At 41.0% G+C, this 27,949-nt stretch overlaps 1 protein-coding gene across 1 annotated transcript in view; it reads left to right on the forward strand.

Moving 5' to 3' along the window:
* Positions 1 to 27,949, forward strand: part of SNTB1 (syntrophin beta 1) — a 114,620-nt gene that overhangs the window by 29,401 nt on the left and 57,270 nt on the right. The window lies entirely within an intron of this gene.

Below are 27,949 nucleotides of genomic sequence, written 5' to 3' on the forward strand. Positions count from 1 at the left end.
TGCCCTTTTCCTGTCGGTTGCAGGCTTTTTTTCCTATCTTTTATAACCCCAGAGGCAGCCAGATGTGGGGTTCCTCTTCCAGCTCTGCTTGCAGCCTGTTTGCTGCCCGCACCAGCTCCCCGCTCACAGACTTCTTGCTGGGTTATTCAGAGCACAGAAAATCCCTGTTGTCGAAGCGTAACAGGTTATGTAAGGATTTTGAAAGTACACCCTCTAGCATTTAAAGTCTTTCAAGTGTTTAAAAAAAAATTACAGGCTTGCTGGGTTTTTCTGCCAGGGCCTTTCATGTACAAAAAGGTAGGATCCCTGGTAACGTTATGTTCTGCTCTCCCAAAAGGTGAGTGGCCACACTCTTTCTGCTGCGTTGATCAGTGGTTTCATATTAAAAAAAAAAACAGAGAGCAGCCCCATTAGTGCTACTGGGAAACTTCGGTGTGAACCTATGATCAGACTTAGATCTGCAACGGATTGACAGATCACAGGCTTTTTAGAATTTCTTTATTGAGACAGAACCAGAGACATAAAAATTAAAAAGATAGTTTTTTTTTCTTTTTTTTTTCTTTCACCCATAAAGTTTAGTAGGAAGTTTTCTACCTGGGTATAGAATTTAAAATGTAGTTTAATTCCGCCTTGCGGCACAAGAACTGCATGTTGTGTTTCCAACTGAGAGACACGAGTTTATGAACAGATAGACTACTTTAGTACCACCTGCCAAAAATAATAATAATAATAAAAAAGCCCTTCAAAACTGCTTTAGTCATTTGATTACCTGCTGTGTATTTAATGTTTTATTCATTTCTTATGCATGGTCTTCCTTTCTCAAGTAGCAGGTGATTCTCCTCACGCCTTGGCTGCAAATTAAACTGCCTTGGATTCTGGGGACTTCTGTCACTGTTTCATGTATAGTCCTAAGGGTTTTTCTGTGAGCCAGTAGTAGCAAGAGAGTATCAAGCTATCTGTCAAAATGGTTCGGTTCCTGCAGGCTGCGGTGCAGGCGTCATTTTGTCGACAATACGAAGCCAGATGGGTATGATGAACAATAATCAGGAAGTCAAAGTGGCTGTGGTGGCCATAGATTTTCAAAATCACAGCTGTGCCCTGCAGCTTTCTGGGTCCTAGTGGATGACGAAATGGAGTCCTCAATGTGACTGAGGGACAAAGAAATCCAGGAGTCGTGTCCTGCATGGAGGTTGCGTTTTGCCTGTATTACTTAGGCATGCTTGTTACTCCCTTCGTTCTTTCTTTTCTGTTCATGATAATGAGATGTAGATTCAGAGAGAAGTTTATCTTAAATAGATAGTGCTCCGGCAATTTAATGCTGATAAAATCCAGCCCTTTTGTCATATCGCCTAACAGTTGCTGTAGGTCTACCATAACCTTTTTGTACTGTGGGTAATGCAACAATCTAAGATCCCAAGGTGATTTTTTCTAAGGATTAAAACAGCAAGTCCCAAATCCATGGTTTCTGTTTCTTGTGAATTATTCAGATGGCCTTGTAATCCACTTCTTCCATCTGCCTTGAGGTAAGATTATTGTAATGCAGTTTGATATCATGAAGGACAATCGAAGAGATTCCAAGATCTAGACAACCAAAAGCCAACATTTGACATGTTTTCCATCCATCTTCTGCTGTTCACATTTGCTTTATATCAAAAAGTTGGAAGTTTTCTGGAAGACTTTCATGTCTTATCTGCACATGTTTCAAGGAAGACGTTCAGTATGTCTGTTTATTCATCAATTATTCATTTCATTACAACATCCTTATGTTGTTATGAAAAGGAGACTGTGGCCACCACTGAGCTGCCAGAATAACCTGATGAGACTGAATTGAGTAAGTACTGGATAGAAGGCTTTTGGTTTTGATTTTTTGTTTGATAGATGAATGCAGTTGTCATTTTTGCTTTGGTAAGCAGATAGTATGACTGAGCTGGCTGATCTGTTCAAAGTTTATTCTAAAAATGACTGGCTGGTCTGGCTGTGATCTGTAACAGAGACAAATGAATGAAGAAACAAACAAAAAAAAAAAACACCTTGTCATGTACAACCTTAATACAAGACTTGTATTAAACCTTCCTGATGGAAATGAGGAAAAGAACAAACTTTCTACATCTGATTTATACAAACTGGTACCCATACTTTATCTATCTAATGTCTTCTTGCTTTGTGAACTAGCTTTTAATGTTGTCTTTCTTCTTTTTGTCTTTATTGCGTTGAAGACAAAGTCTTTTAATTTTTGAGGTAGCAGAATTGTCAACTGACCTCGTCTTGAGATAAAAATACACTTGCATATTTTACTTGGGTCAGCATTACATTAGAAATTACCAGCAATCTGTAGACCTTCTGATATCCAGGAAACACTCCAGGAAACCCTTGGCTTACAGCCTGAATAATTCAAGAAAACTTTTGAAAATGTTCAGACCAACTGAAACACTTTGTTTATCTGTTGTGCTGTTGGGCAAAGTTTGCTTTCCTGTTAAATTTGGCTTTTAAAAAAAAGAAATAGTTCTGCACATGAAAGGAGAAACATCAGGGACAAATATAATGACACAAACAATGCGAAAGTATTTCCATTGCGTTTGTTAGTTCTTTGCATAATCTTTTCTCTGGTAAATCTTATCTAACCAATGGTATCCAGGCAACATGTTTTGAGTCTTTAATCTTCAAAATCCACAGCGTGTGAAACTTGAAAATTCCCGTAAGTGTGGATTAGCAGTAGGATTTGGTACAAACACAAACAAAACACATGCTCCTCGCAGCACTGACCCGAGCTGGGAATCCTAGGTTGGAGCAGTGGTCAAAAGATGAAATATCCAAATTGGCTGTGGGAAAAATGGGAATGACCACAGGCATGTGGTTTCTGGCTTTCCTTACGAGGTGGTGCAGACAGACCTCACTCCAGTCCTTTTTCTTTTCCCAGTTCTACTCTCTGTGCTGAGGAGTTGGGGTTTGCAAACACCTGCAGGTCTTAAGGCATCAAATTACCTATAGTTGATATACATATTTTTTTTTAATTTTGCAAGTTGAAACAAGGGAAATTCCAATTAAATATAAGGCAGAATATCTTCAGAATGTGGGGTCAAGCAACGGGACAAATTGCCCGGAGAGTCTGTGTAATTGCCATCCCTGGAGGAATTCAGAACTTGTCCGCACAAGGTCTTGAGCAGCTGGCTCCAACTTTGAAGTTGGCCCTCCTCTGAGCAGGGGGCTGGACCAGACAACCTCCACAGGTCTCTTCCAACCTACGGTCTTGTGACACTTTGCTCAATGATTAATTAAGATCTTCTGAAGGCTGTCTAAATGAGTCCAGGATAAGGAAGGTAAATGTAGATTCTTTGGATTATTTTATCCGTATTTTTATAAAAAGCCAAGCATCTTACTACCAGTCAGAGAAGACGGTTCTGAATAAGTAGGTGTGAGGTGTGAAGAAGGTGGTCATGGCAGAAGTTGGTAAAAGGCAAAGTTTTGTTTTTGGAAATATTCCATTAACCACATAATAGTGCAAATAGTGTACAGATGGGGAAAGAGGCTTACTGTCTTCCTAAAGGAACTTGTATTTGATGCTTTTATTTTTATTTTTTCTTGGTAATTGATTTTTTTTTTTAATTGGATTCTGTATGTCCAAACATTTCTTAAGGTCTCTGATTTTTGTAAGCATGCCTGGCAGCAGCCTGCCTATTGTATGTGCTGGCAAAGCCTGTATCAAAGGATATTTGAAGTCTCTAATCTTGTAACGAAGTAGTGTAGAAATGCATGCCCAAGGATTCCTGCATAAACTGGCAGTGTTTCCCTGCAGACTTGTTTGCTAGTGAAAGCTCATCTGAGTTCTCCTTTTAGTTCAGGCTACTTCAAGGTGCTTCATATTAAAAACATACATGGATATTTTGTGACTGTTTCTGGGATTATTGATTTTGTATCCATGTACACGAGGTTCATGTATTGTCTTTTCATAGATTCAGGATGATTTTCTTAATCCAGAGTATTTAAGAAAGGAGCCAAAAGCAGGTTATATTGAAACTATAGCTTCTAATACCTTTTGCCAAAGTACCACCTACTTTCTTCCACTTGGAAAAAGTGATAAAGTCTTCCCTGCTAACTCTGGGACTAATATGCCTTCTCTCTTACACCCCTAAAACTGAGGAGAGGGCAAAATTTGGTCATCTTCTGACAGATCAGTAGCCAAATGACAAACCAACAAACAATGACAGGTCAAAAGACCGCAGTAATTTGCTGTGTAAGTCTGGGTGGCTGTAGGAGTTAGAACAAGGTGGGAGGGAACCCAGGAGCAAGGCACAGGCAGTCCATAACCAGCTCCTAATAGCTGCTGTAAAAATAAACGTATCTCTAGAAAATCACACTGCATCCGTGAGCAGCAAGGCTAAAGAAAACAGAGATGATGAAGTAAATTGGGTTCAACCTCAGCAGCCCCACTGCGTCCTCATAGCTAACACTTTGTCAGCTCTGCTGTTGTCAGCAGGGCTTTGGACAGCGCCGGGAAGGGGTGTAGGTTTTGATTTAGCCAAGGCATGTAGCTCTCTGTTGGAGATTAACTGTGATCTTGTTTCTATTGTAACCAAGAGACTGTCTCAATAGAAGGGCTGTCTGGGCACAGAGAGGATTTGCTTCATTGTTAGAACAACTTTTGGCCTCTGAGCATCTCCCTTGCAGCTACTAAAAAAATTCCTTGGAGCTTTATTTCTCTAACCATTATTTTTACCACCCATCCTTGACTGAAGTTGTGTTGGAGACATCAGTGTCCTCTTGTTATTGCCAGGAAATAAAAAAGGTTTTCTGTGCAATCCAAAGTATGTTGCGGTCAGCTTTGACATGTTGTAGGGTATAGGGCTGGATAATCTTGGAATTAACTTTGGTTTGATTTGTGCCTTACCTGGATAAAACATAAATTTCCTATATATTTTTCTTGTAACTTAATTTTTTTTTGTTTATTGGACACCCATTTGACTTCAAAAAAGTCAAGTTCTGTGCCCTCCCATTCTACACACACATTTTAGCATTGAAAATTGAAGAGCCTTACAGTAACTATTGGTTGACAACCAAGATGAATGTGACCTGCCCACAAAAACAACTCCTGAACGACCTTAACTCGTAGCTTTAACTTCTGACTTGAGCCTTGAAATTGTGCATGTGGGACTAGAAAACGTTTCTGCAATGCAAGCCTGGGCAATTAATGTGATGAAAGCCTTGGGCATAGGTGCCAGTTGTCTAATATAGCTGTTCGGAACAGGCCTCCCATGTGGACACTTCAATTTTTCAGAGGGAAAGTGAGTTGACTTTGGTTTGTGGGTACAAGTCGTTATGCTTGAGTACCAATTTAGAGTAAATTCTGAATTAATTTTGTTCCAGACTAGTGCTTGAAGTAGAAAAAATTAATTTATAAAGCTGAAGTATTTTTGAATAGGGAATACAACCATTTAGCTTCTCCTGTCCAGTTAAAACTAATTATTGTCATTTTGCCATTAAGAAACAGAATAAGATGATAGCTGATTCGGTAATAGAGGAGGGTTTGAGTACAGTTCACGTTTTAGTTATATAAGTAAAGTCTCTTTATGCTTTTAAACAGAAGAAAATGCCAATTAAAACACAGGCTATACTATCTAATCCTTATTAATGACTTATCATTATTATTTTATAGTTAGATTGTGGATTTAATTATTTGCTGAGGAAAATCCTCACTGTTCAGTCCAAATGCATAAGTTCTTTGGTTTCAACAGTAAAGCTCTTTGCAATAAATTAAATTAATATATTGAATAAATTGGTGGCAAACAATAAACTAACTTGGTAAACTTTGCAGAACAGCATTTGACTACACTGTTTTTTGACAGCCCAATCTTTAGTTTTCTTTCTTGGTAATTTTGCTAGGAGGTACCACTGAGCAAAGCTGTGAAGGCAGTGAGACTCACCAAGCCCAGCACCCACCCCTGGACCACAGCAGTTGTGTTCTGCCTGTTCAGCTCTCAGGTTATCACGGGTAAACAGTGCATTGTTGGTACCTTCCTTGTGATCTTTGATTTGTGAGGACAAAAAGCAGAATATTTGACGACACTCAGGCTTCCAGGAGAGGTGTCCAAGGAAAGGAAGGCCTTGCTCTAGGGGATGTGTGTGTCGTGGTGGTTCCTAGACACCCCTTGAGTGGTGTAGTATGTTTGCTTGGTGATAGAGCTATAGCATTATGTAATTCCGTATTAAAAAGGGAAATAATATAGTTTATACTTTGATGCTTATAATCTTTAAAATTTATCTCTCCGTTTAGTTTTGCCTCGCACAGGTAGTTACATTAACAGGTTATTCAATTTCACACCTGCTGAGAGAAATAAGTCTGTCTGTTTTTTTATCATCCATCCTTCATCATTTGTGCAAGATGCCATCAAAGAAAAAAAAAAAACTTACTCAGACGAAACCCTGGGTGTCTTTGTCCTATCTCTGCCTATACAAGCTCCACGCTGGAAACAGCATAATCCGCATCTTTTATTTGGAATAGGTTTAGGGAGGGATGGGAAAAGGAGAGAGGGTTCAATTTTCTTTTTTTAAGAAAAAAGAAAATTAACTGGAATTTGCAAAACATAATGAACTGGCTTGCCATCTCGGGTTATGCTTTGCACTCAAAAGAATAATGCATTTGCATAGATTTGGGTATGGTAATGTAATAAACAAACAAACACCAACAAAACACACCTGTGGAAACTCCAGCATTTAATTTACCCTTACTCTCCTGTCTCCCGAGTCTGTGCAGCATTACTTCAGCCTTTACAAATTGTAATTGGCTGATTTGACCTTGGGTTTTAAATACTGGATTCGATGCAAAATCAAATGCAGGTTGCTCAAGTCTCTCGGTCTTCTGGGTGCAGTTCATCCCTCTGAACTTTAGCTAAGTGCTTGACAGCTAGCTGAGACAAGATAGTGACTTCCCTGTTGTTAACAGAGAAAAAGAGAAAAAGTGGCAGCTCCAAAAGCAGATTTCTTCCCACTTTACAATAACTGCTGGATGAATTGCCCTCCTGAGAGGTCAATTTATCCCTGTGAACTATAGAGGTTGCCAGTTTCTAAGCTAGTGATTTAAACTGAGTGGATCTTTCCCTTTATGCCACATTGTTGGCTGTTCTCTTCCCTTTAGATTTTAAGTTGTGTTAGATCATATTAAAGGCCTCCTTCTCCCCCCTACACTCCTCCTGGACTTCTCATTTTTATCCATTTGATTTTGCCAACATGGTCTCTGAGGGAATAGCTACAGCATGTGTCTACCAGAGGCTAACTGTGCCAAAGCAACAATTAAATCATCTCCTGAAGTCTCAGGAACTCAGCCAGTGCCTGGTTTCTGTTCTACAAGAAGGCTTTCTTGTCTGTTTGGCCTTAAAAAAACGATGTCACCATGCCTGGTTAAGCGTGGGGATTGATGATGGTGGTGACTCGAATTCTGTGGCGTGGTAGGGCCAGCTGCTGGTCTGGCTGTTTGTCACCCTGCTATAGCTCTGCCTCTGAACTGGAGGGCATTTGTAGGCAGAAGGGCTTTTACTGTTCTTTGGGTCTCAGTTATCTTCTCAGCTTCCATCAAGGGCTCCATCTGGCCCAGTCTGGAGCACTGCTAAGTAGGGATGACGCTTTGTTTTTGGGTACTTTTGGCAAGGACTTGACACAGGCTGAAAGCAGCCACATGCTTTACACAAGGCAGTCACTTTCCATTGTGAGGGAGCAGGTTCCTACTTAAACTCTTATCTGGGGCTTGGGCTCTCTCCACCAATTCTTTGAGGAATCCAGTGTTCTGGGTTTATGTTGTTTTGTTTTGTTTTGCCATTCTTGTAATTGGGCTTCCTGGTTATTTGTAAGAAAAACTAAGTCTGACAGCCTCAGAATTAATGGAGACTAGTTTCCAGAGAATCTTGTTTTGTGGTTGATTGACTTCTTAATCTAATTAATCAGCCAGAAATATTATAAGACTGCAGTGGGAACTCATGCCTTGTAAACATCAGAGAGTCCAGAGGCAAGAGCAACATTCATAATGTCCTAGTGCAGCAAAAGTTTTGCTGAGCTGTTACACTTCCTTACCAAAGACCGCACGGGGAGAAAGTATTTCATACCATTTCCCTTCTGTAGAGCTTCTGGTGCCTAAGGAGGGCTTGCCTTACATTACATCCTTTAACAGGTCTTTCCACCCTGTTTCATATGACAGTTTATTTGCCAGTCTGTCAACCTGGATATAAGTTGATCAGCAAACTCCGTTATTAGGAGGGGGCTGATACAGTGTGACCGCACAAACCCTCCTACCACACAATACTTGCTGAAATAAAGAGAAATTTCCTGCCACAGAGCTTTCTTGCTGTGTAATGACTGCTTTTTCTTGCTGCTTTTTCTTGCTCTCTTTGACAAGAAACAGGGTGCCCAGTGGCTGTCCTGTATCTGTCCTCTGCCAAATCAGCAAACCTACTGTTTATGCACAGGATAGTCCAGAAATTAAAAAGGACAGAAGAAGACCATGGTGAGCTCAGCATCACCCAGTGTAGCCACATGTCCAGCTGCTATATGATGGTAGGGGGACCAGGCAGTTGCTGCTGCCAGGGTGCACTTTGCCAGAATATGAAGATTTCCAGCTTATTATCGCTGCTTTAGCATCTCACCTGGTTTCTTCTGGTGAGACAAAACTCACGACTTCTTGCAAAAGTAGGTGGTTTTAGGGGATTTATTCAATTCTCCTACTGGCAACTATTTTCCCAAGACAGTATATTTTAAAACTACTACAGCTTCTCTTTCAGTTCTTACCCCAGGCTTGGAAATCATTGTCAGCAGCACGTTGTATTGCAGTTACACTTTTTTTTTAAACTTTGACTGGGTTTTGTGTTGTACAACTAAGACTTTTCAACGTGCTGAGTACCCAAGGCATGACTCAATTTCAGTAATGATTTTAGAGCAATGCCTGAGTTGCCTCGCATGATTCAGTGTTTCAGTTGCATCAGCTTGTAAGGCTTGTCTCCAGCTACAATTACAATTTCCCTTTTGCTGTCACTGTCACAAATGTTATATCAAGCTGTTTTGTCTTTAACTCTTAAAAATCATCTGGCAGAGGTTAGTACTTGTTTGTACATGGTATATGAATTTGCTCTTACTAGCTGGCTGAAGTGGAGTGACTTTGATTTCCAAGCTGTGATTCCCACCATCCCACAAGATTTACCCTGATGTAGTCAGTGAAGTAGAAGCACTGTCCAGCGAGGCACGGGTTAAAAGACATTGATGCTGAGCTTAAAAAAAGCCTTTGTGTTATGCTGTGACTTCATTTCATGCTGTTTGCCATGACTTCCTCCTTTACTGTAAGTCATACTTTAAGTGACCATATAGGTTTGTGCTGCTTTCTTTTTAGTGAAAACAAGTTACAACACTTTTTCTGTTTTAAACCTGGTGATATTGTTTTAAAACTACATAACAGGTTTTTTTTGTTTGTTTGTTTGTTTTTCAATCTGAATGTTTTCATGGAAAACACAAGTGCAGTTTAGGAATGAATCCCAAAATGTTCCTAAAAGTGTACAGCTCTATCTGAATTGTAAGCACAGAGTTGATATTATTGTGAATATTGGATTAAGATTCCTTGACAAAGTATTCTGAGTAATACATATATACTTCTTTGAGCAGTCTAGCAGTTAACACGCATGGAAAATGAGAATTAAAGTATATGCCTTAGCACTGTGGCAGTTTTCTGCTTCACTTCATTCAGTTACTAGAAAGGAACAAAATAGTTAGTATGCTAAATTATGGGAAGGGAAGAACTCCAGGCATTTCCTAAAACCTGGAAATTCCTTACTTTCCACAGCAATAAAATGTTGCACGTATCAGCATACCCTGTGTAGGATATGCTTCATTTCTAATCTCATAAACGGACAATAACTTTTTCAGATGGAGATAAAGGTCTCACTTTTCAAGATAGGAAACGAAATCTTGTCTGCACTATCTCATAGTGTGCCATGGTTCTGTTGCTTTCTTAATTTAATGTTTGTTTTGCTGTGTGTGTTGGAGCACACAGTGTAGCATAGAGGTTGTTTCTCATCTTCAATAACCTACACTTAGAAATAGCTTATTCCTAAAAGGGTGTGCATTTATAAGAAAGTGCTATTTTTATATAGACTTCAATTTTTTGATCTGGTTATTCTCAGGGTAAAAGCAGAAGAACATGTTTTATAGGACTGATATTTCAGGTTTATAAACTGCCTCTGTGATCTTTAAATATTATGGATGTATCTGTTACTTTTGATGATGAGTAGAAATACACATGCAGGAATATGCTGGCAGAATTTTCTAGTAGATTTTTTCTCTAACACATTGAGAAGAAGCAATCTAAACCTTTTCTGCTGTAAAATATTAGGAGCCTCTGTGTGCCTATTGGACTCTTCTAAGAGAAATAGGTTTTGTCATTAATATTGCAAAGAATTCAAATATTTGTTTTTTCCTCATTGAGTCAAACCTATAAAAATCTTACAAAACTCCTCCAGCTGTCATTCACCTCTCTCACTGCTTCCTCCAAATTTACTTGCATAAGACTTAGGCTGGAATTTGTTCTGTTTTATCAGGTTCATTGACTGTAGTGGGACTCGGACCCATTCACCAGGAGCAAACATTATCCTCTGATATTTATCACAGGAAGATTGGCTAATCTAAAATTTACAGTCTAAAATTTGTGATGGGCCATCTGTCAGTTGACTTTATGATGTAGAAATTGAAATTTAATGTCATACTATTCTAGCTCCTGCTTGTTCTTGTATATTTTTATTTTAACCAGCTACCTGGAATACACGTGGTATCCCATAGAAATGCTCAGGGAGGGGCATGAAGGAAACTGTGTCAGTCTTCATATTACCTGTGTTAGAGGCCAGATGATGCCGTATTTGTTATGCTAGAGGAAAAACTTGGTGTGAGGATTGTGTTCAGAGACTCTGCCGAGTTTGTTGTCCAGTGCACTGCAACTGAATCAGGACTCCCAATCTCTGTTTCCAAGGATGTGGAAATACTGCGCGAGCCTTGAGGTGTGTTTTTCTTCCTCCTGCCTCTCCGTTTTTTGGCAGGGGTTGCTTGGACTGCTGTAGTGCTAGCACGGGTCATGTCTGCGTTTAATGTAACCCCAAAAAAGACATTTTCTTCATCCCAGCAAACATGAGGTTTATATCTCTGCAATGCTGGGAAACGCAGAAACAAGCCAGAAGAGACAGAGCCTTGCTTGAAGAGATCAGAATTGAAAGATGAGATGTGACAAGTGTGTGTAACTGTTGATCAGAATAAAATAGGGATGAAAGGTGAGAATAATAGTGAAAGAAAATGAGTGAGCAATTACATGGACTTAGTCCTGTGGAATTACTCAGCCTTGACCTACCTAATTGGTTGATCAGAGGAAACAAATCAGAGAGTAATAAAACGGAGTTAATCTCTGCTCTTTCCCTCCTTGGCTATTATCAGGTGTGAAGCCTTGTAGGTTTTTTGCAGCAGAAGCAGAGAAAAAGCACAAAGGGGTGCACTTAAAAAGGAATATAGTCAGGGTGTCACAGGCAGAGGCCAGTACGAAAAAATCATTTAAATCAAATGCTTGTTTGAGGCTGCTGAAGAACCGTAGAGTAGTAAACAATACACTGTAGGAAAATAAATAGGAAAAAAATCAATGTTTGTATTTCTGATCTGATATTTCTGTATCTGATAAATGACTGCAATAGGCAGCATTAATGAATGTGTTGTTTCTGTGTGAATAGTCTGGGCTTTTTGCTATCCATGGCCAGCATGCTGACTATGGAGGCATGAGGGCACCTGGCACAAGGGGTGTGTGGATGCAAACACCATGTCCTCCCACATCAGGAACAACTATTAAGTTTAAAGAAAAGCAGCGGTGCATCTGAATGTGATCTCCCACTTCAAAGGGGTGTGCTCTTCATCACAATATGGGTTCAGATGCTTCAATTTGTTCAGCTGTAATTACAGCGGTGGTTTGTCCCAGAGGGGCTGTGGGGCCTGGTGGGCCGGAGGGGACCCACTGATGCATCTCTGTGGCCTGGGGGGCCCTGAATGAACTCTCTGCCCTGTGCTGGGAGCAAGTGGCAGCCAGCCCAAACTCTCTGAGATTTCCTTTGCACCAGAAAGAGCAAAACATCTTTGCCTGCACATCAGTTTGTCACGTGCTGTAAAACTGCCTCCTACGTAGGCGACAGCAAGCACAGCGATGAGCCAGGAAGGGGAGAAGCAATTGAGATGAGGGAGGAAGATAACAGTAAAGGGATTGTTTTTATTATTGGGTTATCTGTTCTGTTTGCAGAACAATGAAAGATGTGTTTTCTGACCAGCAAAAGCTGCAGTTTTAAGGCCTTGTTCCCGTAAGCACCAACAGTTGGGTGTTTGCATGGCCTGTGGGCACAATAGTGCCCAGGGGACCAGCACAGGTGCAAGGGGAATGGGGACAGCGGGGAGGCACAGCTCAGGCCCCGTTTCCTTGGGCCTGCCTTCCTGGCCTTTCTCTGGGGGAAAAGGAGACCCTGGTGCTACATTTTAGGAGATTAAGGAAATGTTTTCTAGTCAGAAGAGTAGAGGTGAGCCCAAGGTGATGGTAACCCAACCCATTTCCCCCTCAGCCATGTCATTCGGGAGGAGCTCATCTCCCAAGAAAACCCAGGTCACAAACTTCTAGGTAAATATAGCTGTTCATTTTTGAGCCTAAAGGGTAGTCACACAGTTCTGCTGTGTATTTTTAAAAATGAATATTTGCGATCACAAGAAGGAAATAGTAAGCCACCACAGGGGCTTGGGGGGATGCATAGCAGGGAGAGGAGCCATGGGTGGCCATGTGGGTTAGTCTTGCTGGAAGGTGAAACCTTATTTAATTACATGAGTTTTCTTGTTGTTATTTTTTTTTTTTTCTCCTGAAGAACCTCTTGAGCTTTCCATCTTTTGAGCACAGCAGGCGCCTGTGCGATTACTGCAGCACGATGCAAAAAGAGGGGGGAGAAAGCGTTGACTGGGGGATCCTGGCAAACATTATTTAAAGCGTTAGAGGAGTGTAGCAGATTGACTCCCCGACCGTCACTGCTGATAATGCCGTTCGTGGAGCTTGTCAGCATTCCGGCTTCGCGTTTTTATAACCATTTAATTACTGCCTGTATTGAATATAGCTAGCATTCACCATTGCAGCTAACGCTCTGGAAGTGCACTGTAGGCTGTAAGAAAGTGGAGAATATCAAGCATGCAGCCAGACTGTAATGAGTTTGCTCATCCTGTTAGGCAACGTCTCAGTAACAGCCCCAATAACCGTTCTGTTCTTTTTTTTTTTTTTTTTTTTTTTTAGGATATTGTGTCCTTCATTTGATAATGCTTTCCTTTTCCATTAAATCCACAATCCTTTTCACAACACTTAACTTTACCTTATATTGTTAAATATATTTTGTTTTCTACTTTCTCCTAGTTCTTTGCACATGACAGAGGCACAGTGGTGGGCCATGCCGTGGTCCATCACGGGCACCTTGTCACCGTTTTATCAGAGGCGTCCCTCTGCATGGCAGGATGGCTGAGCAGTGCAGACCTGCTGCCGCAACTTGATCTCACCATGGTGGGTGCTGAAGGGCTGGAAGTGATCTGCAAATACCAACGTGTAGTGAATGCTCCGAATGCTCTAAAGAGATTTTGTCAGGGAGGCAAGTATTTCTGTGTAATGGTAGATTGTTAGAATTTCTGGCATGAGCGTGTTGGCGTCACTCACCATAGCTCAACACATGGCTCATAGGATGCTTCTGGCTTTGCTGTTGTGCTTTGTCCTGGGGACAGGGCATAGCTGTGCAAGTGGTAAAATTCAGCCCCAGTGCTGAATTCAGCCCCAAGGTACTTCTAGGGTGGGACAGGTGCAGGGGCCCTTGTGCAGGAACTGAAGGGGGAGTGGGTGAGGAAAGCATGTCCCAACAGCAGTGGTTATCTCCATGACTTCTCATTTCCCTCCTTCCTCTACTTTGTAGCAGAGTTTAGAGGCTGCTGCTGTGGAAGGAAAGAGTAAAAGGGAAGGTGAGATGTATTGGTCAAAGAGGGGGTAACTGGCACTCACTGGGATAGGTCGGATCAGATGCTTGCTGATAAGTTTGTGGCAGAGGAACAAATCCAGATTTGGTCCCAGTGGCTGAGGAAATAGGACATGGTGATCAATTGAACTTGCTACTTAAACAGTATCCGAGGACATGGCAAGTGCTGGGGGGAGGCATGTGTATGTGCTTGTATTTGCACAGGTCTCTATAGGATTACCTTGTCGTGTGTGTACGTATTTGGTCTGTTGCTAATAAATTTCCTCTTTAACAGTTAAGTTGAATAAGTTTTTCTGGTCATTGGTCGATAATGCTTGCAAGGCACAAACCTGTAAGCCACAAAATGTGCATTAGATCTAGAGGATGTAAGTTAAAACTGAGGTGCAGAGATTATGCTCTGAACACGGAGGAATCCCATATCCCATGAGTCTTCCAGTCCTTCCTCTGAAGGAAATTCTGATTTGTCCCTTTGGTTGGCTGAAGCAAGGCAGTGCAATATAAGTTGTGTGTAAAAGAGTCTTGAGGAAGCTGAAGTGACCTAGAAGCACTGCATTTACTGGCACATACTTCTTTCAGGTTAATAGGATTGTTTACTCTCTAATCTATTGTTCATTTAATAAAACAGTTTCAGAGTAACACTTGGTCAAACAGAGTATGTACAGCAGTACAGTATTCTCAGCCCCTAACTTCTGCTAACTAGTGGACCATTATTTACTCACCAAAGGAATAATTTTCTGGCACTTCCTATGGTTGAAGAGGTATAAATATCACAGGCATACCTCTACCATCAGCAAGCTTAAAATCTTCTTCCACCTCCCTGTCTTCTTTTCTTATATGCAATAACCATCCAGGCAAACTGGTCTTCGAATTACTAAAAAGTTTTACTTTAGGCTTTCAGTCTGCCACCAACTTTACTTCAGTCTCTTACAGCCTCTGCAAGGGGAGCAACTGCAGAAGTGGTCTTTAAAATGCTGCAGATAAGCATGGTATAAATATTGAATTGTTTATCAGTTTCTGACATTTGCTGAAATCTAGAGTTTCAAAGCTGTCCTTTAAAAACTGGAGCACAAACCTACTATGGCAATAAGCCCAAAGGTCAGCTTACTTACGTGAGTGATCTCTTGAGAGATACGTTGATAATATTCTGATGGCCTTTGGTGTGCAAGATGAGAAAAGAGTCACCCCTGACTCTGGGGACACAAACAGGCTGGTAGGGACACAGACAGGCTGGTGTTTATGATCTGCACTGAGCTCAGGTCCTGTATGACTGATAGGAAAACCTTTTCCCACTGATTACATTTGGGATATCTCTTGGTAAACTGGGGTTCAACAGCTGTTCAGGCGGTAACTTGTCAGTGTTAATTTCTCTCTCACTTCCCATTCTTTCCCTGCTGCCTTTTCAGCTCTTCAGCTTTAACAATTTAACTTGATCTAATTCCCATTGAGGATGAACTCACAGACTGGCAGAAATTGAAGTTGTCCTGGGACTGGAAGCTGTTTGAGGCAGAAATTATGTTCTTGAATAGTTTTTATATATATACATACTTTTATATATATGTATATATTTACACACACATATATATTGCTGTGCCCATCTGTGCTGCAGTAAAAAAAAATAATAAAAATTAAAGAACTGATAGCACCTGATTGTGCTGTGTGCAAGAAGCAAGAGAGACCTGCCCTTGAGCTAAATAAAGCAAAGAAGCCTCAAGCAGGTATTTTTCCTTGTTATGTGTTCCCAAGCCTTTGTAACAGCATAGAAGATCTGGGTGGGAAAGCTATTCTTTCAGCTCCCGTTTTGGTGCATAAAGAAAACCAGTTCTGCTAATGGTGAGCATGCACCTACACCATCCTTTGCTTTCATTCTGTCTTTGCCAAACCTGTTTACTTTTGCAATGGAATTATTCTCAAGACTTACACGACTTATATGAAGCTTTTTTTTTTTTTTTTTTCTTTTTGTGGGAATTGGCTCATTGCTCTCATTTGCTTGAGCTGCCCTTGCTCCAGGCAAACCAGTGTAAGTATCACCAGAATTCAAGCAAAGACTCCAGTGCAAAGACCCCTTATCCCTGAGATGGTGCTGAAAGTTTGTGTCTTGATGGAGTCTCTGCATGGGAAACGCTCTTGATACCAACACAGAGAAATTTCTTGCCACTGCTAATTACGAGTGCATCCTAGCAACTGTATCACCCTCCTCATATTTCCTTTTCTTCCCCGTTTTTCCTGTGTTTTTTGCAAACAGCACCTGCTACAGCTGTCTGTGTTACAGGGGAATACAATGCAACTGTAACAACAGTGGGAGATCCGAGCATGATTTTTTAAGGGAGGCTTTCCTGCCTGCTTATTTCCTTGTCATGTCCCTATTGTCTCTTATCTTGTACTTGAGTTTTACACTCCTTGGGAGGGGACCATCTCTTTGTTCTGTGTTTGCACAGCATCTGAGGCTGTCATGCCCTGGTTCTTCACTAATCCTGGTAAGTGCTCCAGCAGTACAAATGGCAAATACGTTTGAGATACAAACAAATTAACATTCTTCTCACCGATTAAACAAACATTTTTCTCTGTGACAATTCGAAATGGAGTTGCATTTCATTATAGTCCTTTGCAGCTCAGCTGGGAATTGCCAGTTTCTTTTCCAACCTCTGTTACCAGCCTCCTATACCAAAGTTGACCCAAAAAGGACTTGGCAGGCAGTTTGCAGGCTCCAAAAAACAATAGGTTGCACTATTCTAACCTGGCTTTGACCTAACCTGGAACAGTCCGAACTAGTATTTGGGTAGGGAGGAAATGTATTTTGATGTGCTGGGTCAATCGGGCTTGCTGGTCAGCAGCTGCTGTGAGCAACCTGCAGGTCCCAGCATCACCGTGGTACCGGGCAAGTTGCGGTAATTCTCTGCAACAGGGCCTGAATGAAGCAGGGAATTACTTCGCCCTTAAATTGAAGATGAATGTGTGTTGGTTTTCATTTTTATTTATTTTTTTCTGGGCCAGAAAACATCGCCTGTTTTCTGGAAGGATAAAGTGTCCAGTGAAACAGGATTATGTTTACATTATTATTGCAGGGCCATCTGTGAAATAGGCTTTCTGTACTACAGTAAAGAGCCGTGACCCCTCACTGAGTTATCTTTTAAGCTGCATGCTAAAACCACGGGGGCTTATGGCTCAAAGCTAATGGGGATTTAACTTCTCACTGAAAGGAATTTGAAGCCTAACCCTATTTAGATGCTCTTTGCTCTCATTGATTAAATGCCCAGTCCACTGCAAGAAACCTAATGGAATCATAACTGTATGAATTTTCCATCTAACAAAATGGATGCCAGGGGACACTCCATGCAATATTTATTTGAAAACGAGTTTGATCTTAAAGGGACATTTTAAATCAAAATGTCAATTCAAAGAGCTATTTTGTTTGTGGAGAAGAAAATGAATTTCAGTAAGAACATATTTTTCAGAGCACCCCCAAAACCATTTCATAGAAAAAAATGCAGTTTCTGTATTGTGATCTTTAGGATTTTTATTAGGATTTTCACTGTTTTCCTTGCTTGCTGTATTCCCTAATTTGTTTCTGAGAGCCATTTTGCTGAGCAGTTTTAAGTGATACTGTATAAAAATAATAAACCTGCCAAAACACAAAAGTCTAGCTTTTCACCCCTAAACTCAGTTGTGCACTGGAGTTTCAAGAAGATCGTGTGCCACCAGGGATCATTGACATTTTTTTGAGATACAGTGGCTACAGCTCCTCAGGGATGAGAACTGGAGAGCTATAAGACTTTGAGCTGTGCTGAAAAGCACGGGACACCATGGTCCTGTGGCAGCACCGTTGGGTTTTAGTCGTGGTCTCTTTGGTTGCTGCACTTCTGAGAATTTCCTGTCTTCAAAACGCTGAGTGTTTTCTGAATACCTTTCAGCCGGTGCTAATGACTGTGGGTTTATTCTGTAATTATAGCGTGTTGTTAAGGCTTTCTTGGTGGTCTATTCCAGGGAAAACCATAATCCCTGGGAGGAAAGAGGGCTATTCAAATGGTAGCCCAAGCAATCAAGTATGAGCGCATAGTCTAATTTTTTATTGTCTGCTTTTTTTTGAATCTTTTCAGTGCCCTTGCTGGATGTACAGTCCTGCCTCCTTCTCTCCCTGAAGTACAAGTATGTGGTGTACGATCTCATCTTTCTTTGGGTGCCTCAGCCAGCAGTCTGTCTGCTGCAGGTTTCTTGCTATGGGCTTTGTCTAAGTCTGTAGACCAGCAAGGATGTAGGTGTGGAGCCAAACCAAGCTCCAGGTCTGCCACTCACCTGCTAGGACACCCTGCAAATATCTTCAGGTGAAGAAGAGGCAGTTTGAGACTGTACTTAGACTTCAGAACCAGGCAAAGAAGAGGTTGAGCGATTATCATGCTACACTGAAACAGATGAAAATGTAGCTCCTAACTTATCCTCACCTCTGATCAAAAAATGTCATCCCAGTTCCCCATGATTGATTGATTGATTTAGGCACCTCCTTGGATTTATGTTTCCTTTTTTTATTATTATTTTTATAGAAGTCTCAAAATAATTGTACAGATTTTCTTGTTTTTCATTAAAGAAGCCGTTGTGCTTGTCCTGTTGAACTGCTATGACGCAGCAGCCTGGATGTGGTTGTGTTCGATGCAGAGGAGTGATTCCTGTGGGCTGACGGTGTAGCACTGACTGGCAGCTTCCCCAAACTTAACAAAATTTGTTGGATTCTCAGTTTAAAAGAGAAAGGGAGAAGGAGGTAGGCAGCCACTTGAGCACTCGGTGCAGTCCAAGTCACTGAACTTCAGTAGTGTTCACATTAGAGTTGTCTATGTGTATTTGTATTCATATATACATACAGATATACATATTTATAACTCTGGCACTTGTGTATTCTGGGTATGGCCATTGGTCTGTCCAGTTGGAATGCTTGCAAACTAAAGGATTCCCAAAAATAAGAACTTGTCAGGTGATCTGATGCCTTTTGATGGATATCCCAGCTAGTGAAGGTAGGATGAGCTTTAGGTGAATGATTCTTCTGAATTTGTTCATTTTGGAAGTTTTTGGTGTTGTCTGTTGACAATTTAAAAAAATAAACTTGGAAAATTTGAAAGAGCTTACAGCTCTGTTCTACAAAATAAATCCCAGGGACCTTGGAAGCTTTTTAAGGTCTTCCCATAGTGAGAAGATTATAGGTATTGTGGATCCAGTTTTCACTAGGACTGTGATCGCTTTGGGATGTTTAAAAATGAAAAGTCACAAAGGGGTGGAAATTAAATTGACTGCGAAGAACTCTGTCACTGACTTACTGCATGACTTTGCGGAAGGCATTTTAACTTGCCTCTGTCAGCCTAGCCATCTGTAAAGCAGGTATAATCATACACAGCATAATAATTTCCCTCAGTGAGTGCCATTTTCAGTCTATCGTGTGCTACTTAATGATTTGTGTGACTGCTGAAATAACAGCATGCTCTAAAACTGTAATATCCTTATGTATTTTTCACATAATCACTAGTGGTTGAAATATTTGTTCTGACACTTGAGATTACTCATGTAAATAGAAAAATTACAGCATACTGGCAATGCCAGACACCTTGAATTCCATCTGAGTGTGTGGGTGATTGGAGAAGGATCTATAAATACTAAGAGGGAGGGTAAGCAGCAAGCATGAGTGGCACATGAGAAATTCTGAGTCGACTGATTCCTGAGGTTTAGATGAAAGATTTTTAAATGCTGGTCTCACTTATATCAATATTAGAGCCGAGACAGTCTTTAAAAATCCGAGTGCTGCAACAATAGACTGGAGAAATGGGTGTGCCTTTCCCTGCTTTACATGAAGCCACATTTTTGTGGAGTACTTTGACAATCCCTGGAGGTCTTTAAAAGACATTTAGATGTAGAGCTCAGTGATATGGTTTAGTGGAGGAGTGGTTAGTGGTAGGTCAGAGGTTGGACTCGGTGATCTTGGAGGTCTCTTCCAACCTAGATGATTCTGTGATTCTGTGATTCTGAGTAGAGTGACAAGGAGTATGACAACCTAGTCCTAGTATCATGTGACTAAACCCTCAAATTTTCTTTTGAAATCATGAAGCATTCTGCCTTGGAGACAATCAGAAGCTCCAGTTTCATTTTCAGGGAGTGACTCACAGGTCCTGCGATTTTTCTCGAAATGTGACTGCTAATTTCCACGTTCAGCTCCCAAATTGCTTGTTTCAGATGTTTTCCTCCTCCATTATGAAAGATTTGCATAGCTCTAATTGTAGAGTTCATAATGTCACATAACAGTGTGGCAAATGAGCTATGTCGCATTTTACATAAAAATGCGGTAAGTTATTTAGCTGCTGCTTGAGGGTTTTGACAGTGGTCTTTTTTATTTTTTTTTCATTTATCATATATCATATGTAACTGCTTCCTGATCTCCACTGAGTAAGGTTTCTTCAAGATAACACCACTATCTCATACCATCATAGAATAAGATAATGGTTTGGGTTGAAAGGGACCTTAAAGGTCATCTAGTTCCAGATGTCTCCTTCTAGATCAATTTGTAGACATCTTGTTTTTAACCAAACATTGTACTACTGGGGTTTACAGAATATTTACCAGCTAAAATTTGTTTTTTGGATCATGAAGGGGTAGATATCTCTGCATTTATTTGGGGGAAGTAGCATAACATTGTGGAAGACAGATGAATAGCCTATGGACCCTATGATCACTATAATCACCTATCACTAGAATTCTTGCATTTATCACTAGTGACATTTCCTAAAACAGAACCAAACAGATCCAATTTATTGAAACAGGAACTTTGAAACTTAGGAGAAACATCATCTGTTGAAGGATGAGGAGAAAAACCTTAACAAATTCATTGTGGTAGGTACGAGTAGTGGAAATTATAGTGGAAAGTATTGAGCAACATCAGCTGTAGGCTGTCTGTAGTTCATTATTAATTTGTCAGTTTGAAGTTTTCTGTAGCAGATTACTGACAACCTGTGGCTGCTTTATATCACATCATCAATTCAAGTGCTATCAGAGTCTTGTATTTAGAGCTGCGGATCAAGGCAACGATCCCATCTTTGGTTTCGTTGTGATTCACTATGACAAAACGCAACGTTTGCTCAGTTTCCATTCAGCTGTTTTGAACAGGAACATGAAAATCTCACCGTAGCCTTGAAACTTGGCATTCCTTGAGTGCACATGCTTTTGGCCTGGAAGATGAACTTTGTTAATTGAACTTGGTAATTGAACTCACAAACAGTTCAGTGGCTGAATCAGCCCACATCCTAGGTTGCAGGAAAGGAAACAGAGGAAAAATAACTCTTGGAAGACTCAACTCTGACACAGAAGCATGGGAAGGCCCAGGAAGGCACTCCCCAGCTCCACAAGTGCTGGGAAATCACAGAGGAAAATGAAGGTCCCTGGTGCAGGTGGGAAGGAGAAGGCATCCCAAGGGGCTGCCCAGACAAGATCTGCTGCTGAGTTTGCTCGTGCAGCTTCTCTGCTTCTGTGACAGCTTTGGTGGCAAGATACAGCTTTTTGGGATCTGCTATGGATACTGCAGGGTGGCTGGCTGGTCCCTGTGCCCCAATCAGGTTGTGAAAACCTTGAGGTTTCACAAATCTTCAAAAATTCCTGACAGCATCCTGGTTTCTCCCCCTCCCATGTGTGCCAGCAGAACCTTGTCCACACCGTTTGATTCTTTCTTCCTCTGTGGTGATTCAGAAAGGAAATACACCTTCTGTTTATCACTTAATGCTACTACTTTTCAGAGGAAATAAGGATGTCACTGGGTTTTCTATTTTTAACAGCACAAGCCTAACCTTAGCACACTTGTATAATAAGCAGTTTGGTGGGGGCATGGACACACTGACACCTCAGTCCTCTATTTGGACTGAAGCTCTCCTTACCATGTTGACAAAGTTATTTTAACCACACACATTGCTCTACCTATTCTGTATGAGTATACAATAATTTAAAGGAGCACAGTGAAAGACTAGAGGTTGTAAAATGCAATTGCGGATCATTTTCAACCAGTCCATTTGTAGCCCACTGAAATCTTGAACTCGAAGCCTGGTTGCTTACCACCAGCCTTTTGGCACCTATTTCTGATGCTTTCCCTTATGGTGAACCTTATCTAAAGGTGTGTTTGTCTCCTGAATCCTGATCCAGGCCTGTCTCTGTAAGGAATGAAGCAACATATGCTGAATTCAGCTGAATTCATGTAAAACCAGGAGAAAATGGTATGTTGAACTTTGTCTCACTACAGGGTGAGAAGTGGCCAAAATGTGAAGGGGATTTCTCTTGTCTCAAGGTGTTGTTTTAACCAATTTGTGTCACCTCCCGGAGGTGAAGATTGAATGCTCTTGGCAGACCAAGAGGTTTGCTACTTCCCATCCCTTCCAGCGTGGGGAAGGGCGGTGATGTTACTGGATATTGCTTGTCTGAACGTAGTAACAGATGTTTCTGTAGGAAATTGAGTGGAAGCACTCACAAACAGTATTGTTGACTGGTTTTGAGTTTATGCCCACATTAAAGCTGTTGAAAGGGTCATATATCTTCATAAGCTCTTTTCTTTGAGCATTTGGGTCTTAGTTTTTGATTCCGGCACCAGAAGCTGGACAGATTCTCATCTCGTTTTTATACATGTGCCTCTGCTGTAGTGAGTGCACTTTGCGTGCATGGAAATTAGTTCTTTAGCATGAAAGACAGCAGGTAAATTTGGTTATCATCATGATACTGAATTGATTTTAATACAGTGGCTTTTTCTGCAGCTCTATGAATCTCAGTTCAGTTGACAGCAGTGTAAAGTACTCTGCATTTATGTTGCCATAGCTTATAATTTTTTGGCACGTCTTTTCCTTTCAATTACAACTGGCTGGGAAACTATTTGGGGATGTTGTGTTGTGCCTTACCAAGCCTGCCACACTGTGTTTTAACGTTTCATCAGGCAAAATGGCATCGTGATGCTGAAGGACTGATTGACTTGCTCAGGCAGTCTGCCCTCCTGAAGCCCAAATACCTGCAGTGTTTTCTTGCAGGTTTTGCTTCTGCCCACTTTTTTTTACTTTTCTTTTTACAGTATCAGTTCAGCAGCTGTTGGTTGGCTCTGATTTGTTCACTCAGACCTGCAGTGGTGCTGTCCAGAAGATCAGAGGTGTTTGTCTTCGTTTGTCTCCTCCTTTCCATGCTGGAGCTGTGTCCCTGCAGGATGGGCCTCCTGTACTTCTTCATTAGCAAATCCTTTCAAACTAACCAGGAATAATTTCTGCAAGGGAAGTTTTTCCATGCCACGCTGCCCACAAGACATTGGCAGATGTTCTGGCGTACTCGCTTCAGCACAGGAGTCAAACAGCCCCTCCCTGCTGAATAAGCTGATAAAAGCAATTGATCTAATCACGTCCAATTCCATGGGCTCGAGTGACTCCAGGGGCTGATCCCTTAATGCAGTCTTAATATGGCTTAAGTATGGTGGAGGACTTGCCTAGCTGCTCTTCTCCGCACTGGCTTTCACCCAGGCCCACAAATCAGACCAGATGAATATGGATTTATGGGAACTTCAAACGCCCTATGTGTTTGGGGTGTAGGTATCTGTAACATGAGTGCAGCCTTTGAAAATAGCTTTACGAGGCTTCTGGGTGATGTTTTCTACTTACTCTACTTAATTTAGAGAGAACGAATACATAAAGAGAAGATTGTGCTTTTCCCTGCAAAGGAGAGGTCCTGGATTATCTTCCTTTGAGCAGATTCAGGCATGTTGTTCCTTTTACTTTCGTATTGTAAACCTACTCTTCCTGTCCTCATTGCTATAGTAATGAAAGAGCTTTGCTCTGGAGCACTGGCTCCTCTTCAGCGGTCTTTTTTTTTCCTCCTAGGAAACAGTTTGAATGTGTCAGGAGAGTCCCAGTTCCTCAGAACGGTTTGGCCAAGAACCTGACCACGTCCGTCTGTAGCATTTGTCTCATTAAAAGCTTGCTTCTTTCTCTTAAATAAAAAAAAAAAAAAGTCATCTGTGAAGTGTAACAAAGGATTAATTGTGGCGACTTGGGACTTGGCGGACCTGCATATAAATGAAGTGGGTTTTTGGAAGCTGCATTGCCTGTCTCGCAGATCAAAAAAAATCAATGTGAAGTATTTCAATGCGTGTCAGTGGATTAATTCATTTCACCGCCACTTCCGCTGGGCTTCTCCTCGTGGGGAGGGCTGCTCTGGAGATGGGAATTTTAATTGCTTGACCGCACTTTCTAATTTGTGGTGTACCAAAAGGGCACGGATCATTAATTAGTACTGAATATAAGGATCTCTGAGGTTGAAGGATAGCATCAAATGGATGAATTTAGACAAGTCTTTACAGGATTCACAGCATATCAGTAAATTGAGTTACAATAACGAACGCATTAGATTTTTTTTCAGTCCCTGCAAGTTGCTTTCTGTGCTTGGAGAGTGTGTTCTGGTGGTCTTAAGAGATCCTTATACAAGTACATATTAGATAATTGTGGCTGTATTATACATATATACCTATCCTCTAGATATATGTGAACATGCCTAAAGTGCAGTTACACATCATTCAGAATTATTGTTCAATCGCATGCCTTATTTCATTTTATCTAACATTTGGGGCTTTTAATCTATTAGGTAGCTTCATTGGCAGTTTTAAAAATCAGTATTCTCTGTAGCTGCTTTCTTTTTCAGTCAGTACCTGGATTTATGCTACTGTATCCGAAGGGAAATGTAATGCTTGAGTGTAATGGTCTGAAAACTGAATCTTATCAACATCATTACTTTAATGTCCAATAGTCTGTATTATATTTTTTTAGTTTTAAAACTTGATGGTGGAAGGGACTGCTGTGTTCAAGATTCCCAGACAGTTTAGAGTGGAGCAGGAATATGCTGGTATCAACATTTGTGCTGTATCGACATTTTTTCTGCTAAGTGGGTTAAGAACCTGTTAACGGACAGATTGCAGAATGGAGACATGGGGTCACCATGCATTTTTATTTATAGGAGGCATAAAACACAGTGTTCTGCAGTATTTGCATCCAGAGTTTGAGGTAAATAGGAAATACTTGCTGATAAAACGTGTATCATCTGAACAGCATGTGCCTTATTTGCAATAAATTCATGAAATGGACTTCCGTTGTGGACATATAATTATGGGCATTTGCGGGGCCAAATGGAAAGGAATGGCTCTGAAATGCAAATAATACCCCCAAAAAAGATAATTGGGTCAAGTTCCACCACCTGTTCCATTTCCACGTTCCATTTGGACATTTACATGTAGCCATTCAGGGGGCTTTTAAAAGATGAAACACATTTGAATATACAAGAGCCTTAGGGTCTGTTTTGTAAAACTGGGGAATTCAGCAACGAATCTGGAGAGCTCTGCTTGTATTTGGTGGGAATTAGGAAGTAATTAGTGGAAATATACTAAAATCCACTTTTTTAGACAGAAAACATACATTCACTTCATTTTTTAATTCTCCTCTAGAGTTTTGTAGCTAAATGGTCTTCAACATTTTACCAATAAATTTATATATATGTATTTATATATACCAAAATATTTTACCGGTATTTTAGTGGCTCTTTAGTCATATAAGTTTAGGGCCCAGTGTCCGTCTCATGTTGAAAGTCGGTAGAAACCAAACGTCAGGGAGTTCAGAGTCTGAACATGGCTGGAGTCTTTGTAAGATACTTTTCCTCCAGGTAATTTGCTTGGCTTTTGCTGTGTTTGGGATTCAGTTTGTGGAAAGAGGATTATGTTTCTCCTCTCTCCTCCTGCTCACGCTTCCCCTTTCACAGGAGTTTCTGAAATAGCTCAGCTGCCTGCCACAAACTCACCGGCACATCGCATGGAAACTTGGCTTCTTGGCACAGGGAAGGGACAACTCTTTTCTGTCCCTGCGTCTTGGGAATTAAATTCACGTTTTGTGTTCCTGCTTATAGCTTAGGTTTAGAGCCAAATAGTTCTTTTTGGTTTCCTTCCTTCCCCTGCCCCTCTCTCCTGTCTTTAATTAAAAGATGCTCAGGTCTAGTGCGTATAGCTGCAGATGAAAGAAAATGAGAGTAGCACGTGTGAAATAGCTACACTGTTGGGACCTGGACCTTTTTATAGCATCACATTTGCTAGCATTACACAGGAACAGGCTGCCCAGGGAGGTTGTGGAGTCTCCTCTGGAGATATTCAAGACCCATCTCGATGCCTACCTGGGCAGCCTGCTCTAGGGAACCTGCTTTGGCAGGGCGGTTGGACCCGATGATCTCTCGAGGTCCCTTCCAACCCCTACAATTCTGGTTCTGTGATTCTGTGATGACGCTGTAATGCAGTTCAAAAGCACATTAGATATCTTTTTTTCAACAGGTTAATTGATAATCCTTAATCTTAAAGGAAACCAGATTTTATTGGCAGAACATTTTTAGAGCTTGAGCTGTCCTCCCATCTAAGTTAATGACAAGATGATATTATTTCAGAGGAAACAAGCATAGTTTCACCACATCCGTATGTGTTCAGTCTCTCTGATTTCCAAAGGCTATGGGTACATCTGAAAGTGAGATGTCAACTGCAAAGAACCAAACTGGCACAACACTGACAAAAAGTGCCCATTTTCAACACCTTTGAAAATCAGATGATTTATGGAGTACCCAAGGATAAGTGCTGGTCTTGAAAGTTGGGTGGCACAGATTTTTCAGTAGTGGAATCCAATTAGGTATCTAGAAGAAGATAAAATGACAGTTTCAGCCTCTTTTACCTTAATAAGTTTCTGGAAGCCCCATGGAATCTGACGACAGTGTTTCTATGAACATTAAAGAAAGGAAATTCAACCGGGATAGTGTGCGACAAAGAAATCAAACCAGGTAGGACAGCATTTCTGATAAATCACAAATGATCCTTGTCAGAGAGGAATATCTGATAAGACAGCTAAACACAGAGGTCTGTATCGTTGAAGATAACAGACTTTAAAGGAAGGAGGGAGTGCACTGTGGCAAGATGTACCCCGAGGTGATTTAGAGGAAGGATGCTCCCAGGATTCGCACTCTAGTTTTGCCCAATCATCTCTCTTGGTAAAGCTGTTATGAAGTGCCGTAAAAACACTGCTGCTGAAAACACCCACCTTATCTGTGGTTTTGACAGAAACACCAGTCTTGTTCTCCACTCTGAATATTTCCACTACTTTCACTTTGAACTCCAAACAGTTCAGTCTGCTTTCCCTAATTCAACCTCCCTCATCACGATGCCCTTGTGTCATTCACCCATCTTCTTGTTATTAAATCATTCACTCTTCAACCGAGCTGACATGACGATCTACACTATCCCCTTGAAATCCTCTCTCGAGGCATTTTTATCAGGTCCCCAAATAAGTTCCTGGTGCTCCTGCCCTTTGAGCCCATCCCGTTGCTCTTTGAGCTGTGAGGATAATAAAGTGACAGCAGTCGTTTTGGCAGCCATGTCTGTGTAAGTTGGCTGCATGCATTTAAAAAAGGTACTTGGATGTGAGTTCTTGTCTTGGTTGAGCTCTGCCAGGCTCTGAATGAGAGAGCTGGTGTGGGCTCAGGTGAGCCCACCGAGAAAGGGGACATGAGGGGACTGAGAAGGGCTTTGGAGTGAGCAGATAGCAAAAGTGGTCGGGAACTCCCCAAAGAACTCTTCCCAAAAAGAGGAAAAACTGTACAGTATTAGCTTGCATAACAAGGGGAATATTGAATATAAAAGAGGTATTGATTCTTATATACAACACAAGTAAGCTTGTTAGGGAATACTACATTCACTTTTCCTACCCATACTGAAAAAAAAAGTTTAAAATAAGCTGAGAACAGATCTAATCTGATCCCTCTAGTACCACAAAAGGCTTGAACTCAATTTTATTTCCTCAAGAGAAGGCTAATAGGTGAATTGGTTTGTGTTTACTCCGCAGATGTATGTACAAGTAGATCAG

The sequence above is a fragment of the Anas platyrhynchos genome, chromosome 2, assembly GCF_047663525.1.
Source record: "Anas platyrhynchos isolate ZD024472 breed Pekin duck chromosome 2, IASCAAS_PekinDuck_T2T, whole genome shotgun sequence".
NCBI classification, from domain to species: domain Eukaryota; kingdom Metazoa; phylum Chordata; class Aves; order Anseriformes; family Anatidae; genus Anas; species Anas platyrhynchos.